Source organism: Primulina tabacum, chromosome 8 (assembly GCF_025594145.1).
Source record: "Primulina tabacum isolate GXHZ01 chromosome 8, ASM2559414v2, whole genome shotgun sequence".
In the NCBI taxonomy this organism is placed as follows: domain Eukaryota; kingdom Viridiplantae; phylum Streptophyta; class Magnoliopsida; order Lamiales; family Gesneriaceae; genus Primulina; species Primulina tabacum.
This window is the reverse complement of record NC_134557.1, coordinates 15,776,765-15,788,235: the sequence shown is the minus strand read 5'-3', so window position 1 is coordinate 15,788,235 and position 11,471 is coordinate 15,776,765. Positions and strand designations below refer to the sequence as shown.

General features: G+C 36.3%; 1 long non-coding RNA gene across 1 annotated transcript; it reads left to right on the top strand.

Moving 5' to 3' along the window:
* The first annotated feature begins 3,082 nt into the window (after positions 1-3,082).
* LOC142554829 (uncharacterized) lies at positions 3,083-4,589 on the top strand. The gene is made up of 3 exons (XR_012822216.1): positions 3,083-3,221; positions 3,604-3,658; positions 4,274-4,589. It is a non-coding gene; the product is annotated as an uncharacterized LOC142554829 (long non-coding RNA).
* Positions 4,590-11,471: the final 6,882 nt, after the last annotated feature.

Sequence of the window (11,471 nt, the reverse complement as noted above, 5' to 3'; positions counted from 1 at the left end):
ATACTCGAAGATTGATCTTCGTTCTGGGTATCATCAAGTACGAGTTCGAGATGAAGATGTGCCCAAAACTGCTTTTCGTACGAGGTATGGCCACTATGAATTTTTGGTTATGCCTTTTGGTCTCACGAATGCTCCTGCTATTTTTATGGATCTAATGAATCGTGTCTTCCGAGATTATCTTGACCGATTCGTTATTGTATTTATTGATGATATTCTTGTGTATTCGAAATCGAAAAAGAAGCATGCTGAACATTTGAGACTGGTGCTTCAAATTCTTCGTACTAGTCACTTATATGCTAAATTGTCCAAATGCGAGTTCTGGATGGACAAAGTGATATTTTTAGGCCACGTCATTTCGAGACATGGCATATCCGTTGATCCTACTAAGGTTGAAGCCGTATTGATTTGGCCGAGACCTGCGAATGTTCCTGAGATCCGTAGCTTCATGGGTTTAGCTGGCTATTATCGACGTTTTATTGAAGGATTTTCGAAAATAGCTAAACCTATTACTCAATTGACGCAGAAGAATCAACGATTCATTTGGTCAGATGAATGTGAAGCTAGTTTTCTTGAATTGAAGACGAGATTGACCACAACACCTGTGCTTACTATTCCCTCAGGTACCGGAGGATTTGTGGTGTGTACAGATGCGTCTGGTAAAGGTTTGGGATGTGTTATGATGCAACATGGCAAAGTGGTTGCTTATGCGTCTCGTCAATTGAAATCTCATGAAACACGTTATCCTGGTCATGATCTCGAATTGGCTGCCCTTGTGTTTGCTTTGAAGATCTGGCGCCATTACTTGTACGGAGAAAAGTTTGTTATTTATTCAGACCATAAGAGTCTGAAATATCTCTTTTCTCAATCTGATTTGAATATGAGGCAACGCAGGTAGATGGATCTCCTGAAGGATTTTGATTGTGAGATTCAATATCACCCTGGATCGGTGAATGTTACTGCGGATGCCTTGAGCCGTAAAGTTCATGATTCTGTATTAGCTTCTGTTTGTGTCGCCAAAGTACATGAGGATATATGTACTTCTGGTTGGACTTTTCACTCGAATTGGAATTCTGTAATTGTCTCAGCATTACAAATTAAGCCGAACTTGATATCAAAAAATACGAAAGGCCCAACGAAGTGATGCTCAGATCCAAAAGTAGAAAGAACTTGTATCTGCAGGACATCAGTCTGGATTCCAGATTTCTTCTGATGGTTCTTTACGACTTAATGGTCGGCTGGTAGTCCCTAATGATTCTGATTTGAAATCTGCCCTTCTTCGAGAAGCACATTGTAGTAAATACAGTATTCACCCTGGAGGTCGAAAGATGTATTTGACATTGAGACCTCAATTCTGGTGGAAACGTATGAAGAAGGACATTGCTGAGTTTATTTCTAAATGTCTTGTCTGCCAGCAAGTGAAAGCCGAGAGAATGAAATCTGGAGGATTACTCCATAGTCTCGAAATCCCGAAATGGAATTGGGAACACATTTCTATGGATTTTGTGACTCATTTACCTCGTTCTCCCAAGGGCTGTGATGCTATTTGGGTTATTATTGATCGGCTTTCGAAATCTGCACATTTTATTCCGTATGAGCGGACTTATCCCTATAAGAGAATGACTCGTTTGTACATTGAGAATGTTGTGAGACTGCATGGTGTGCCAGTCTCAATTGTATCTGATTGTGATCCCAGGTTTGCTTCTAAATTCTGGGGTAGTTTTCAGGAAGCGATGGGTACGCGTTTGGCTATGAGTACTGCTTATCATCCTCAAACTGATGGCCAGACTGAGCGTACGATTCAAAAGTTAGAGGATATGTTGCGTGCGATAGTGATGGATTTCAAGATGGGATGGCAAGATGCCTTACCATTGGTTGAATTTTCATATAATAATAGCTTTCAGACGAGTATCGGTACGGCACCGTTTGAAGCTCTATATGGGAGACGATGTAGATCACCGTTATTCTGGGATGAGATTGGTGAGAGACAATTGACTGGACCTGAAATGATACAGGAAATGAATGATAAGGTTCAGTTAATTCGGCAGCGGATGAAAGCTGCTCAGGATCGTCAGACGAGTTATACGAATAAACGAAGACGACCCTTGGAATTCCAGAAGGTGATAGAGTGTTTTTGAAAATATCTCCCTTTAGAGGCACTGTTCGATTTGGTATGCGATGTAAATTATCTCCTCGTTATGTTGGTCCATACGAGATTCTGGATCGAGTTGGTGATCTTGCGTATCGATTGGCATTGACACCAGCTCTATCTGCTATTCACGATGTGTTTCATGTTTCTATGTTGAGGAAATATGAACCTGATCCATCACATGTACTTGCACCTAATGAGGTTGAACTTGATCCTTCTCTTTCCTATGTCGAACAACCTGTTCGTATTATGGATTGAAAGGAAAAGATATTGCGAAATAAATCGATTCCTCTAGTTCGAGTACAATGGACACGACATGGTGTGGAAGAGTCGACGTGGGAATTGGAAAGCAAAATGCGAGATTCGTATCCGCATTTGTTTGATTCTATGTCATCTGTTCCATTGTATTCAATGTATATCGATCCGTTTACTGATTTTAGCTTTGATAAGTACTATAACTGGTGACATATTATATGTTTGCCGATGTTATGTATATAGAGATGTTTGAGATTTCGAGGACGAAATCTTTTAAGTTGGGAGAAATATGAGACCCCGAAATAAAATAGCATTGATGCCATTTTTGTAAATAAGTTGAAAAATATTCAATTTATTTTGATGACATTTTCGTAAATAAGTTGAAAAATAATGAATTAATTTTTAAGAATAAAATATGACATATCTTGGTCATATGAAGTCCAAATGATTTGAGATTTTGATATAACGTAGAAAACTCAAAGATATAGAAGTTTCATGTTTTGAGTTTTGGAAAATTTGATCGTTTGACTTGTCTGAATGGATATATCGATGTTAAAATGATAAAAAGTATATATTATATTATTAATATAATATAATATAATATTAAAAAAATAAAAAAAAATAAAAAAAGATGATAAATATCAAAACCAACCTACGAGAATTCATTTCAGCAGAATCAAATTTGACATAAGGCATGAGAGGGAGAGAGGAGAAGAAATGAGGTTTTCGATTTTATTTTCGATCGTGCGACTTATCGGTTTATCCAATCGACGAACCGACTTCAGATCTAGGATCGTTGACACGAGGTCTTCGATTTGAGGTATAAATTTCATAGTTTTGGTGATGTTTGAAACTCGTCGATTTTTGAATAAATCCGATAAATTGTTAAATCATACTGGAATTGAATATTGTATGATTTTAACGAAGTAGAGATGATTATAGTGATATTATTTTGAATTATTCTCAATTTATTATAATTAGGAAATTTAACCATTGAGATTGAAGAATTATTTGTCAGTGGTTATTAATTCTAATTATATATGCGGTAGAGTAACCGACAAGAAACTAAGTTTTGAAGTCGGAATTGAATTATGATATGATTATGATTTGATATGAATTTTTGAAGTTTCAAAAGATATTTGAAACTCATATTAATGATTTGGATTATGTTATTGATTGGAATGAGTATGTTATTGATGTAGATAAAGTATTATACCGATATCTTCAGGCTACATCAATTGGAAACGAAGAATTGGGGTATGTTGCGATCGGGTAACATACGACAGGTATCCGTATTATATGATATATGTCGGCTTGATTGGATTGATTGAAATGAGATTATATGTCTATATGCCTTATTTGTTGATTGATGTGGCATACATGACATTGAGATTGAGATATCGATGTATAAAATAAATGTTTTGTTAACACACATCGTTTGATGCATACATCGATACATGACATGCACGTTGAGCTATGATCCTTGGATACCCTGATATGATTTGATTGGATTCTGGGGTTTGTGAACACAATTGCTATGTTGGTATTATATGACCCGTAAAGCATAGACATTTGTGGCCCCGATGATTGGATATGAGATTTGGGATTTGATGGCGCTTTGTCGACGCTATCATACGAGTATCCCTTATTGAGGCCGGTGTGCCAGCTCGAGCATTGATTTGATAGCGATTCGTTTGATTCTGACATGTGCTCAGTGGATGGGCATTTGACCTGATACCTCCACGACATACATGCATTGCATACCATATATCATTGTTTAGATATTTGTGGTATATATGATTGGTTGTTCCATACTGAGCTTTGCTCACCCTCAAGGGGGCTGTTGTTGTTTTTGTGTGTGGAAAATGGCAGGTACTCCAGGATATCAGGAGACCGGAGAGGGTACTTCTGGAGGGAGCCACAGCTTGGGCTGATGTTTTATGTTTATGTCTTGTTCCCAGTATATATGTATATGTATCTATATACCGGGGCATGTCCCGAGGATATGAGATGTTTGTATGTGATTGGTTTTGATTACGTGTGGGCATGTTTATGACGTGAGATGAGATACTATTTTTAGTATTAAAATAAAATGTTTTGGGCTCATTGTAAAGGAAATTTAAACTCGTTTTCCGCTGTGATTAATTAACCCTAATCAGATTGTGTTATAATAACGATTAGGAGCTAAGGGCCCCACAGATGAGGAGGAGGGCCTAGGCTTGTGTTCCCTTTGAAAGCTTCAACTTTTTTTTATCAAACTTGATGTGTGTGTGGCGTGAATAATGGAGATAATTTGGAGAGAAATTCTGATTATGGGCTTGTGTTTATGGGGTGTAGGGTGGGGTTTTTGTACTTTAAATACTTTTAATTAATCACTCATAAGGCTTAGGCCCACTAATTCTTAATTAAAGTTTTAAAAATAATTTTGTATTGGAAATTTTGTGAATTTATTAGTCGGATTGCCAAAACATTTGTATTTTTGTTGAAAAACCAACACCGAAAGACTTTACGTCCCGGCGTATAAAATCACCTCAAAAACCCCTTATTTTCAAAATTATGAAAAAGCATCGATCATATTTTAAATAATTAAAAACATCTATTTCATAAAACATTTTCTATTTCTCAGCCCTCGGTCTCCGTTCCTCGATCACAATTCGAATAACCCATAAAAATACATTTTAATGCATGTAAGTAGAAAAATACTTAAAACGTCATGTAGGCATGTCACATAATCAATTAAGCAATTAAAATAAATTAATTAACCATTTTTCGTATTTCTTAGATTTGCAAGCAGTTGAATTACGTCGCCTTAATTTTTGGACCTTACATATTTTACTTCTCAACAGGATCTTGAAATTTAGCACTTGTGTGATCCTCAAAAGTTCATTGATACAACTAGCAGTAGGTTCACATCTCTATGTGATTCGGGACTAAACATGTCCTTATATGAGCATACCCTAGTTGCTACATTCTTAATTATCAACTCCTTGATAATAGAACTTCAGAACTCAAGTCTGATAATACCCAACCAATCATGTTAAACGCCTAGCAGCATCACTTGCATGATTCCTTAGGTATCAAATGATAGTGCCTGCAAGAACCATTTCATTATGTTTAGCGTACAGTATGGTCCCTTCAACTCATATATCCCGACCGATTCGACAACTATTGGTATATCGAGAGCTGTCAAAGAATCGATACTGTGTCATGTCGTAGCTGCATCCATGGTGTATTCTATGAAACCCCTTTCATAATTACCACGAACACTCTGATCAGAGATTTCAAATTACATACACATGAGATCACATAGGATATTCATACCCGAAAGTAAGTGGTGAATCTCCGACTACAATGCATCGACTCCTATATGTTTCGACAAAACACCCAACCTTGCCACATGATGACCCCATGAGAGTCGGTAAACAAATCAAAGTGCAATGCTAGCATATAGAGTCTCGATGTTGTCCCGGGTCATAAGGACTAATGAATGGTGTACAACCATAAACTATGACGTTTTTACTCGATAAGTGAGAACCACTTGGAAAGTCCTTTATGGAGGTTTGTTCAGTGCACTCTACAAAGAGCACCTATCTGCATTCTCGGACATCACAATGTCCCATACCAATGAAACATGGTACTCACATCGCATATACTAGTTTCAAGCTCGAACGGCCTTTATCCTTCTTAGTGGCAGCTGAATCGATTAGGAACTGTTTAGAATATATAATATTCCAAATATGAGTTTCATGATACCCATCATATGAGCATCTCATATTCTTTCTACAATTTTTATATTCAAGGACTTTATCTATGCAACAAACATGGATATACAGATAAAGATGTGCCAAAACAATAATTTCAAATATTATTAAAATAAAGATTGTTTATACATAGAGTTTCAATGTGAACCCTCGGCCAACACTTGGCTCGACGGGCACCTACTCTAACAGCACAAAGGGACTGCCATGGAAGGGTTACTAGAAAGGATGTTTTTCCAGATGTTTAAGGGTCCTTAGGTGCATGTTTAAAGGCTGGACTAGATAGGATACCTTGATGAACGAAAATTGGGTTTCTATGGGCTAGGGTGTGTATTTTTCATCCTAGGCAAAGGAGACTGCTAGTTGCTAGTTTGGGACACGTTAAATGGTCTATTCATGGTCCTAGATGGGGTGTGCAATGGCTGGAACGGGAGGACATAGGCTGCACTTGCGTTTGGGGGTCGCTTGAGGCATGAAGAGGCGCAGGTTTGGAGTTGTGCTTGCATGGGCTATAGAGCTGGTCTAGGAAGAGTCTAAGGGACTTGGTCAGGGTCTTAGCAGGGTTATCCAGGTCTGGTTGGGTCGGCTAAGGGCTAGGAACGAAAGGGCTTAAGGGTCGAGCAAGCTAGGGTTAAGAATATTAAGTACAGAAAATTCCAGCAAGTTCTAGGCTTGTTCAATGGTTGTAATTGGCTTGATTTGGGTTGTATAGGGTATGGTTAGGTGTTATTAAGTTATGGTTCAAATTTGGTAAGATTTGGTTAAGTTTCGAGTTAATTCGAGTTAAAACCGGGATGTACGTCTAAGTTTTAAATACGAATTGCGAAATTAATCGAGGAGCTTAAGTTTACATCTAAGAAATATTTATGGGTGTATTTTAAGGTGTTATATTAAGTTGGATAGATTTGGGTCGTCGTTTTAAGGTCTAAGGATAATTGGGAAAGTTAGGGTTTCAAGGGCAAAACGATCATTTTACACCTGAAAAATGTTAGACGTCCTGACAGTGCCCTGAATGCTGTTATAAATGTTAAAATGTTTATTTTAAATGTTTATGGAATTTATGATGAAAATTTAATGATAAAAGACATGTTGAATGCTTGGTTTAAAAGAAAAATCATTTATATGTGCATGAATTTTTACAAGTAATGGAAATATGAAAGTTTGAAGGATTTGAATTGATTGTGACTAATACGATGATACGATGATATGTAAGGCCAAGGCTCAGTTGACGGGTGAGAGTGTTGCTGCTGTCCACACTGCCCGGTACCGTGGTAATACGTAGATTGATCCATCGACCTACAGCTAATACGAAAGTCACAATTGAGGATATGAGTTCAATAAAAAAAGGGAAATGTATACGTATATGATAAAAAGGAAAAAGTATATGATGAAAGAAAAAATGTTTAAGTTTATGCTTGTTCATGAAAGGCTATTTTGATTAAATGTATTTTCACTGTTGCTTGCGAATGTATATGTATTACTTGCTATCATGATTAAGGTTCGCTGAGTCAATAGATTCACTAGGTGTGATCGATGCAGGTGAGCATGATTTTGATGAAGGACTTGATGGTTGAACTAGTTGGACTAAATGTTCACAAAAGCTGAGGACCGTCGCTAGTTTTCCGCAAAATTACGTTTATGATTTACGATTAATTTAAAGATTTCTGATGAGAGGATTTAAAATGCTTATACTTTATTTTGAAAAATGTTAGTTTTAGGTTTAGTTGACATTTACAACATTATATTTTGAATTGTGATTTTGAGATTCTCAAATAATTAGTTGGTGAGTTTAATTTAAATGGTGCAAAAGTATTTTAAAGGTATATGTATATATGGCCGAAAGTTTTAAGAAAAAAATTTCTAGTACATTTTAAAAAAACGAGTAATGGAAGTTTCAGTTGGCATCAGAGTAACGTTCCTGCAAAGGGGTGTGCCATCGTCAGTTGCAGAAAGCTCAGTCGTCAAGCCTCAAGCCTATAAGTTTAAATGTTTTTAATGTTATCACTTGCGTGTTTACATGGTTTATACGTTTAAGCTACTTGTTTAAACATTTTTTGAAGCTAAATGGCATTTATATTTAAGTCTGCATGATAAATGATTTTTATGATTAAACCTGCATGGTTTCATTTTTTTTATGCTAAAAGATTAGGTGCTTTATAATTTTATCCATGTTACGATATAAAATAAGAAATTACATGATTTTCATGCATGCTGGCTTCACAGTGGAATTGGACATGTTTAAGAATTTGGTTAATGGACGTAGGAAAGGTTGAAAATGCATGATTTGAGTATATTGACTTTTGGGGTTTAGTACTGATGTTCCACTTATTGGATCATAAGTTAATCATGAAGATTATGAATGCTTTTGGGACATGTAGATTTTCTAAGAAAATACTAATAATTTGTGGTTACTAATTGAGTTAATTTTCGAGAATTACATATAAGGAATAATGATTCGAAGACTACGTCGATCTTTAGAAGTATAAAAATGTATAATTTAAGATTTTAGGTTTTGATGGAAAGGTAAGATTGGTTATGAGAATTGATTTTGGATTTAATAAATTTAAGATTATTTAAAGTTATGTTACGAGAAACCTATAGAATGGAATTAGGAATGCCAAGAACTTATAAGTTAACTGTAAAATTTTCAAAATTTAGGACCAATTGTATAATTTTTGAGGAAATTAAGAACTAATTTTGCAATTTTTAGGAATTTGGGACTAGTTTAGCAATAAGTGATAATTGAATTGTTTAAATGATATGAATTTTTGATGATTTAAGCTTGAAGGGATATTTAAAATTTTGAAATATCTTGATGTTATAAGGAATGGTAATCAAGGGTATTGCTGGATGAATCAATATTGGACTTCAAAAATTAACGTTAGTGCAATAATGTTTTGGCAAATTAAGAATTTAGAATGATAACAATTTAATGTAAAGTTGATCAATTAGTTAAGTTATACGATTAGATATTAAGTTAACATATTTTTGAGAACTTAAGGTTTGATGTATCATAAGTTTTAATCATAATATTAAGAGTTAAAATTATACCTTTGTTAGGGTTAAATTATTTTAGAAAGTTGGACATGATTGATAATTAGGTTAATTGGTTACTTGAAAGACGCATGTAAGAAATGAGATAGACATCATGTGAAAACATCTACTACTTTTTAACTTTAAAATCCTACTAATTTTTTAAAAAAAATTCGAAACTTGTAATTTAAAATACTCAACATTTCCATAATTCAAAATAATTTAACATTTAAAATCTCAAGTGCATAAAAATCTATAAATCGTCAATTAACAAAATTTAACTTAAACACTTAACATGATCATATTAGCTTCAAAATAAAGCATAAAAACCTCTAATTAAATCATTAACGAAATCCTTAAAATTTTGACTATCAAGCTAATGCAGAAAATAAAGTCCATCGGGAGTATACTGCCGGACTCGATCCACTCAAGCATCAGCGCCTCCGTCAGTATCATCATCACCTGCAGCATTCAAACCTTATGAGTTTCATTACTCAGCGCGTTCTAAACATGAGTAACAAATAATACACATACAAGCACATGCATTAAAATCATACTTGTATTTAACATAAACTTGTAAACATAAATAAATCATAAATCGTCAAATTGTAAATATTTTTCAATCGTTTATCATTTATGGGTAAAGTTTTATCCTCGAAGTGACTAGCATTTATCCTCTGGTCGACTAATAAGTCTTAGCTCACCATTGTGCAGGGGACGGGCAATAGGCACCTAAGTAAAATGGAAATACGATCGTTGGGCTCCCTCTAGGGCCTTCTCCCGCAAACGGGCTCCCTCTGGGGTCTTCTCCTTCACTATATTCCAAAAAATCATATATTATATCCTCTCTGTCACAGTCAATTCTCATCATTCAAAATATTTTTTCCTTTTCCTTCTAATCATAAAATATCGTGTCCTTTAAACATTTGAAAAATAGCATTTTAACAGTAAAAATTTCACAGCTTTACCATAAATCACAAAATCTCATATTTTCATCATAAAAGTTATAAAAAATCATTTAGCATGCGTTATGATTCTTCAGGACATCGTCGGTCCTTTCGTACTACCCGGGACATAAAAGGACCATTTTACCCTTGGACTCTAAAATTCTCGATTTTTGCATTTTCTTACTTCTATTTACTCGAGCATATCCCAAATCATTGTCTAAGCTTAAAATTAATTTCCTATATTTTTCTTAGACGTAAACCCGAGCCTTTCGCTTTATTTCCTTAATTACTATACCATGAAGCGTTTTAATCCCGAAATAAATCAAAACTTAATATTTTCTTCCCAAAATTTAAACATAAGCTTTTTATACCTAAAGTACCCTCATGAGCCACGAACCACAACCCATGAGCCATGGTTCGAACCACTTTACTTTCCCTAGGCTATGTTTGAACCCTACACCTTAAACCACGGCTCCTAGGCTATGTTCGAACCCTACTTTAAGCCACTTTACTTTTCCTAGGCTATGTTCGAACCCTACTTTAAGCCACGGCTCCCCCCTAAACCCGAACCACCCTCGAGCCACCGTCGACCAAACCGTTCCCAGACCCTCTTGGACCCCAACCGAACCAGCTTTGACAAGCGCACCAGCCCCCAGCCCAAGCCAAGCTGCGTGGTCCCCCTCATCTTTCCTCATACGTGTGCCTCAGCACTCGTTCCTAACCAGAGCGCTCGACTCTGCACCAGCCCATCGGTCCACTTCTTAGGACCACCCTGAACCCTTCTAGGCCAAGCCTAGCCTCCGAGCCCTCTCCTCCCTCGCCTACACAACCCATGCGCACACGAGCCCTAAACCCATCCCAAGGCCGCGACTCCTATTCCCTTGTGCATCCAAGAGTCCAGCCATGCTAGGAATCTCCTTGTACCCCAAACACCACCATAACAGAGCCTTGACCGAACATGGCTAGGCCGCTGGTCCAACCGCCCCCTAGCCGATCACTATGCCCCAAGAAAACCCTAGCAAACCCTAGGTCCATCCTCCCTTGTCCATGCATGGTTCCAACCCTCGTTTCTTACCTAAATGTCTTTGTTCTCGTCCTTTAATCATACTCTAATGGCAACGTATCCTAAGGAATCATAACATATTTCAAACAAGCGTAAAATCATCAAAACTTTGAAAATAATAGTCAAAACGTTAAGAAATTTGAACTCAAATATTTTTCATGCAAAAATACATGAAACATGCATAATATGATTTGAATGATGCGTCAAAGGAATTTAGAAACGTGCCTTTGCATTTAAAACGCTCGAATATACGATCGTTGGCATGGGGC